Genomic DNA, 7262 nt, shown 5'->3' on the forward strand with positions numbered 1-7262 from the left:
CCGGCGGGACAGAACATCACCTGCCCACGTGCTCCCCAGACCCTGCCCTTCCCACTCAAGACCCAGAGACCCCAGCCCCCAGCTCCTCCTCCCTCAGACCCTCAGCATCCTGATCCTGACCCCTGGCTCAGAACTCCCCTCTCCCAGAGCAGTTCCTTCAGGGGTTCTCTCTGCACCCCTACATCCTCCCCATCGTTATCCAGGGTACCCCAAGACACCAGAGCAGGAGCATGAACACAAAGGCATTGAACTGGCACCACATTCCGAAGAAGACAATTTTCAAAGCTCTCAGTGTCTCTAAAAACCAGATAAATGCTACTAATAAAATTTTAACAGTCCCACAAGGACCTACTGTGTATCACAGGGGACTCTGCTCAATGTTATGTGGCAGCCTGGATGGGAGGGGAGTTTGAGAGAGAGAATACACGTATATAGTGTGGCTCTGTCCCTTTGCTGTCCACCTGAAATTATCACAACATTGTTGTTAATCGGCTACGCCTGCGTGTTTAGCCGCTCAGTCACATCCAATTCTTTGCGATCCTTTGGGCTGTAGCCCTCCAGGCTCCTCTGTCCAGGGGATTCTCCAGGCAAGAATACTGGAATGGGTTGCCATTTCTTCTCCAGGGAATCTTCCCAACCCAGGGATCGAACCCGAGTCTTCTGCATTGGCAGGTGGATTCTTTACTCACGGAGCCACCAGGGAAGCCCTAACTGGCTACACCCCAATAAAAAATAAACAGCTTAAAGAACATTTTTTAACAATCTTAAATTCCATTCACCCATTCATTTAATGCACTCAACAGAGACATGCATAGAGGTCCGATCACGGCCAGCCAGGAGCCGTGCCCCGAGGTGCATGGTGTCCCCTGGAGGGTCCACCCCCTCGCCATCCACCGTACCTGGTGTGGTGGAAGAAAACGCCCCAGCCTTGCAGTGTGACCCCCTGAGCAGGACCACCCCTCTCCCAGCCTCTTCTTGGGGTCCTATGAGTAGGGACTGCTGAAGCCCAGGACAGGGAGGGCAAAGCCCGACCTTGTTTTCCTGGGAAAACACGGTGCAAATGAAGAGGTCCTCTTTTTCCTAATCAGATGTTAGGTGAGGAGAGTTAAGTTCATCACACCCTTGAGTTCAGGTCCTGAACTCATTTTATTTACATATTTCTACTTGTCACCCCTGACTCCAAACACCCTCCTTTACCACAGGCACCAGCCCAGTTGGCCTGCGATAACGTGCCTCCTTGGCACACGTTGGTTGTTACAACGCGTTGCTTCTAATTTGTACAACATCATTGTGTTACGAATCTCATTCTCTTTCTTATTTTCATTCAAGAACCGCTATTTACTGGGCACCTACTATGCGCTGAGCATGGTTCTAGGTACTGGAAGTAGGCCCACGAACAAGCCAGATAAATGTAAACGCTTCTCATCACAGAGCTTGCATCCTAGCAGGAGGTGCCAGACAAGAAACAGTAAACATCATTTAAAGGCAGAGAGTCTCTAGGAACAAAAAGGTCATTAAACCTGGGCTGGGTGGCAGGCCCTGTATGGACGCCAGAGCCAGCTCATACCAGCCCATAAGAGCCTCTTGGCAAATTTTCAGGGATTTGGAGCACCGGTTGCTCAACATAGCCATAATATAAAATTAAATTACAGAAACTTGCAATTAAATAATGTACGCTTTTGAAAAGTCAGTACTCAAAACTCAATTCCTAATTATCATTGCCGGTATCTATGCTTCGAGGCTGTTTATGCCTGTCATGTTATGTCTGTAACGGTGAGCATCTGGACATCTGTGCGTACCAAGTCACTTCAGGCGTGTCTGACTCTTTGCGACCCCGTGGACTGTAGCCTGCCAGGCTCCTCTGTCCATGGGATTTCCCAGGCAAGAATACTGGAGTGGGTTGCCATGCCTTTCTCCAGGGGATCTTCCTGATCCAGGGATCAAACCCACATTTCTTCTGTCTCCTGATTTAGCAGGCAGGTTCTTTACCTCTAGTGCCACCTGGGAAGCCCCAAGCACCTGGGCAGCCCTTCCCGATTCCATCTCCATCTTCTCGAGGTTCTGTGCTTGGATACTGCAGAACTCAGATACAGTAGAAGCCTACATGGCCACATGTGTCCAGCTGCTCAGCTGTGGGGGACAACCCAGGATCAGAGAGTTCTGAGGGGGCAGCCTGGGACCTGCCTGGCTACAACAGCTCAGAAGACTGCTGGGGGAGAATAAAGTCAATAGTTTACCAAAACTGTAAAGGCAGCATAACCTTTAAAATTGTGAATCAGGACTTTCCTGGACGTGTAGCGGATAAGAATCTGCCTGCTGATTCAAGGGACACAGGTTTGATCCCCGGTCCGGGAAGATTCCCCATGCTGGAAGGCGACTAAACCCATGTACCACAACCACTGAAGTCCGAGTGCCTAGAGCCTATGCTAGGCAACAAGAGAAGCCACCGAAATGAGAAGCACGGGCACCAAAACGAAGAAGAGGCCCCACTCGGCTGCAACTAGGGAAAAGCCCTCTCAGCAACAGAGACCCAGCACAGCTAAAAATAAATATTGAAAAAGAAATAAGTCAGAGTCTTGGACTCCATCCCAGACCAACTGAACCAGAATAGGCATTATAACAAGATCCCCCGCCCGAGCCACCAACCCTACCCCCACCCTGTCCCGCAATCCAGGGGAGTCAATGCTTATTAGTTTGAGAAGCACCACTCTTGGTATACACCCGCCACATTTCATGACCCAGTTCCCCAGTGATGGACACCCAGGCTATAGTGTAATGACCACTGTGGGGCAGGCCCCTTATATATCTACAGAAGGCTTCTCTGGAATACTCACAAAAGCAGGATCACTGGACCAAAAGTCTTACTCTTCATCGATTTCACCAAGTACTGGCAAGCTTTTGCTCAGATAAGCATTCATATCTCACCACACCCTCAAAAATGCCTGCAGCTCATTCACTCATCCAGCAAATATTCATTGAATCTTCTTACATGCCAGTTACTGCTCTAGGAACAAAGCACGCAACACTGTTGCCCTCAGAGAACTCACTTCTGGAGGAGGGGCAAACAAGGGACAGATAAATAAGTAAAACATGAAACATTGGGAATTCCCTGGTGGTCCAATGGCTAGGACCCGGCACTTTCAATGCTGGGGCCCAGGTTCCATCCCTAGTTCTGGAAGTAAGATTCCACAAACCTCATAGAGTGGCCAAAAAAATACATACATACATATATATATATATATATATATATATATAAAGTGAAAAGTGAAAGTGAAGTCACTCAGTCCTGTCCAACTCTTTGCGACCCCATGGACTGTAGCCTACCAGACTCCTCCGTCCATGGAATTTTCCAGGCAAGAATACTGGAGTGGATTGCCATTTCCTTCTCCAGGAGATCTTCCCAACCCAGGGATTGAACCTGGGTCTCCTGCATTGTAGGCAGACGCTTTACCATCTGAGCCACCAGGGAAGTACCTCCAGGGAAGTATATATATATTACGGATGGGAGTAAATGCTTTGGAGAAAAGTAAGGCAGAGTAGGCAGAGTAAGGTAGAGTTAGCTTCCCTGGTGGCTCAGAGAGTTAAGAATCTGCTTGCAGTGCGGGAGACATGCGTTCAATCCCTGAGTCAAGAAGATCCTCTGGAGAAGGAAATGGCAACCCACTCCAGCGTTCTTGCCTGGAGAATTCCACGGACAGAGGAGCCTGGTGGGCTACAGTCCATGGGATCCCAAGGACTGGGACACAACTGAGCCACTAACACTTTCACTTTCAAGGCAGAGTGAGGGGATAGAGATGCAAAGAATGTCAGAGGAGTGTTATAATTGTAAGTGGGTCATGCACTGAGTGGTTAATTCAGCAGGACTGTTGTTTACCTTACAAAGAAAAGTTTGGCCCTTGCCCATTCTCTGGAAGATAACCTGTAAGCCCTTGGAGTATTCTGCCTAATAACAGTGTCTTTCTTTACCCAGGGGCCTTGGGCCACGTCAGAGAGTCTATTTCAATAAGGCGATTCGTGGTGGAGGTCTGGGGGCGTGCTGGACCTGCAGGGGAGCTGAAGACTAAAGCTAGCAGTGCAGGCAGATAGCCACGTGCCTACGTGACCAACACCCAGTAAAAGCAACCTAGACACCAAGGCCCGGGGGGCTCTCCTGGGGGGCCATACTCTGTACGTGTTATCACACATTGGTGTTGGGCAACGTAAGCACTGTCTGTCTATACGACCCCAGGGGAGAAGGCGGTTGGAAGCACAGGCCTGGTCAGCCCTGGACCTGGCCGGGTGAGCCATTTTGTCTCGCTGGAATAAACCAACATCCTGAGTAGAGGAGCTTTTCTGAGCTCTGTGAGCCCTCCTTAGTAATTCCCGGACCTCATCTCAGGGATGTCCAGCTACAATGAAGGAAGTCTTCACAGAAGATGGCAAGAAGGGAAGAAGTCAGGCAGACATCTGGTGGGGAAGAGGGCTCCGGGAATGAGAACTGAACTACTGAAGTTCTTTTCTGTTATTTATTATTTTTGGCTGCACTGGGTCTTCACTGCTGCGCACGGGCTTTCTCTAGCTGTGACCAGCGGGCTTCTCATCGCAGTGGCTTCTCTTGTTGCGGCAGAATGGACTATAGAGCGTACAGGCTTCAGTTGTTGTGGCCCACAGGCTTAGTCGCCCCACGGCATGTGGAATCATCCCGGACCAGGGGTCGAACCCACGTCCCCAGCGTTGGCTGGCAGATTCTCAACCACTGAATCACCAGGGAAGGCAGTAACTACTAAGGTTCTGAGATGGGATTGTGCATGGCATGGGAAGGGTGGGAGAAGAGGAAGGGGTAAGTGATATCGGAGGACTATTGGGAGCAGAGGTTCCAGAGCCTTCTCGGCCACCATGAGGACACCTTCACTCTGAATGAGGTGGGAGGCAATGCATGCTGTTCAGAAGAGGAGCGACCTGCCCTGACTTACATCTTTAAAGGGTCACACTGGCGGCTGTGTGCAGTAAACAGAGAGTAGGCAGACAGGGACGAGAGCATGGAGACCAGATAAGAAAGTTGTGACAATCCCAGTGAGAGATGAGGATGGCTGGGAGGGACTGGGGTGGTGAGGATGAAAAGTGTTGAGAAATGGTCTCGATTCCGCATCTGTTTCGGAGTGGGCAGGGTTTGGTAGCAAAACAGATGTGTGGCACGTGAGAAAAGAAATTCAAGGGCGAGACTGAGGTCGGGGCGGAGGGGTGGAACGGATGAAGAGACTCTTTACTGAGAAGACCAGGACTCTAAAAGGAGCTCATCTGGAACGAGAGAGGGGTGGAGGTCAGGAGCTTGGTTTTGAAGGTGTATTTGTTGAGTAGGCAGTTGGACGTGAAGTGGGGAATTTAAGAGTCAGATCTGGCTGGAGACATGAAATGTGGGAGTCGTCAGCATGTCGATGGTATTTAAAGCCACGATGAGATCACCAAGGGAGTGAGCGTAGACAGAGGAAAAGAAGAGGGCCAGATGCTTGATCATGTAGAGGTTCACAAGAAATAAACAGCACCAGGCACGGAGGAGAAGCAGTCAATGAGTTAAGAGAAGGGCCAGGAGAGGGTAGTGTCTCAGAAGTCGAGGAAAGACTTCAAAGGAGCAGGAAGTGATCCACTCGTTAAATGCGGCCGATGCATCAAAGGTGAACCCCAAAGAGCCAGCCACTGGCTTCAGTAACACAGATATCACTGGTGTCCGTCAAAGGGGCACAGTTGGTAAAGTTTAGCAGGGGAGGAAGCCTGCAGGGAGTGGGCTTAAGAGACCAGAAGAGAAATGCCAGGCAGGACATGTAGCCAACATTTTGGAGACTTGCAGTCAAGGGGAGCCAAAACTGGGAGGAGAGCAAGAAGGCTGAGAGCAGGCTGTTTAAAAAAAAAAAAAAATTCTTTTCCATGGAACATGGGAGAAATTGTAGTATGTTCGTATAATGGGGAAGGAAAAAAAATTGATGATGCCAGTGAGGGAGCAGAGAACTGCTGGCTGGAACAGTATCCTCAAGGAGGTGAGAGGGGATGGGGTACCTGGCGCCGGTGGAGGGGTCTGTCTTAGAAGGGGGTGAAGATTGCTCATCTATAGAAATGGGAGAGGAAGCGGAGGATGTGGGCACAGAAGCAGGTAGATGGCAAGACTGACACTTCTAGTTTTTGCTGTTTCGATGGATGAAAAGTGGTATTTTGTTGCTGGGGAGAAAGATGGTGACCAGGGCCAACATCCTTAATAACACGGATCCAGAAAGAATTCACGTGAATTCACTGAATTTCTTGGGCATTTTCTCTCCGAAAGCCCAAGTCTGGTTTCTCCGCAGGCGCCTCTCTGTCTTTCTCCCTCTTAGATGCCTTGCCTTTTTTTTTTTTGTCTCTCCGTGCATTTCCTCTGCCTGCCCTCTCCCATCCACCTTGTTTTTGTATCTCTGTGTATTCTCCGTGTCCTTCTCTGTCTCCCCTTCCCTTAGCGTTTGCACCGGGGCCTCTGCTCCAGGCCTGGGTGTGGGGCCAACTTTCTCGCCCCAGCCAGCACTTCCAACCAGAACTTCCAGTTCCTGCTTGACAAAGAATCCCATTTTGAAGCCAAGCTAGGGTGGGGCACCCCCCACCCCCACCCCAGGAACCTTGGGCTGCCTCCATCGCCAGATTTACTTACATAACAAGTCACGTTTGTGGCCTTTGGTTCATATCAAACTCTGGTCTAAGCATCTTCAAACATCATTAACTCATTTACTCCTTCTCTATGAGGCAGGTGCTACTGAGAGCACCATTTTACAAACGGGACCCTGAGTCACAGAGTGGCCGAGTCACTTAACTCAGCTCTGAACCACCAGGAACACTCTGTTTTTGTCCTTTCCCTTTCTTTCTCTGATCCATGAGACCCCCCTGGATTCAGTCTAATTGGTACGTGCCTGTCAGCAGCTCACTGCCCTCCGTGGGCTCCGTTCATCCCGGGAGGGGGTGGAATACTCCTAGTCCTTATGGGGTCCATGACCTCACTTCAGCAAGAGTCAGCCGGTCATAAGCCCTAATGTCAGTGTTGACCTGGTACTCACCCCTCAGCAAATACCAAAACCAGCCACCCCTACTCTAAGTTCCAGCCCTTCCCAAGTGAGAGAGGCTTTTTCTGGAAATGTGAACCCAGGCCACCAGAGGGCACAAGTACCCCCACTTCCCACGCAAGCCTGTCACCTCACTTAACCCCACATCTTCCCTCCTGGCACTCACCCTGAACCCAAACTGATTGGAAAAGAGTGAGCTCGGGGACT

The 7262-nt window shown here is 50.2% G+C and overlaps 1 non-coding gene across 1 annotated transcript; it reads right to left on the reverse strand.

Annotated features, from left to right (window-relative positions):
• Nucleotides 1–3397: 3397 nt before the first annotated feature.
• On the reverse strand, nt 3398–3469 carry TRNAC-ACA (transfer RNA cysteine (anticodon ACA)). The gene has a single exon. It is a non-coding gene; the product is annotated as a tRNA-Cys (tRNA).
• Between the last annotated feature and the right edge of the window lie 3793 nt (nt 3470–7262).

This window comes from Bos mutus, chromosome 18 (assembly GCF_027580195.1).
Source record: "Bos mutus isolate GX-2022 chromosome 18, NWIPB_WYAK_1.1, whole genome shotgun sequence".
Classification (NCBI taxonomy): Eukaryota; Metazoa; Chordata; class Mammalia; order Artiodactyla; family Bovidae; genus Bos; species Bos mutus.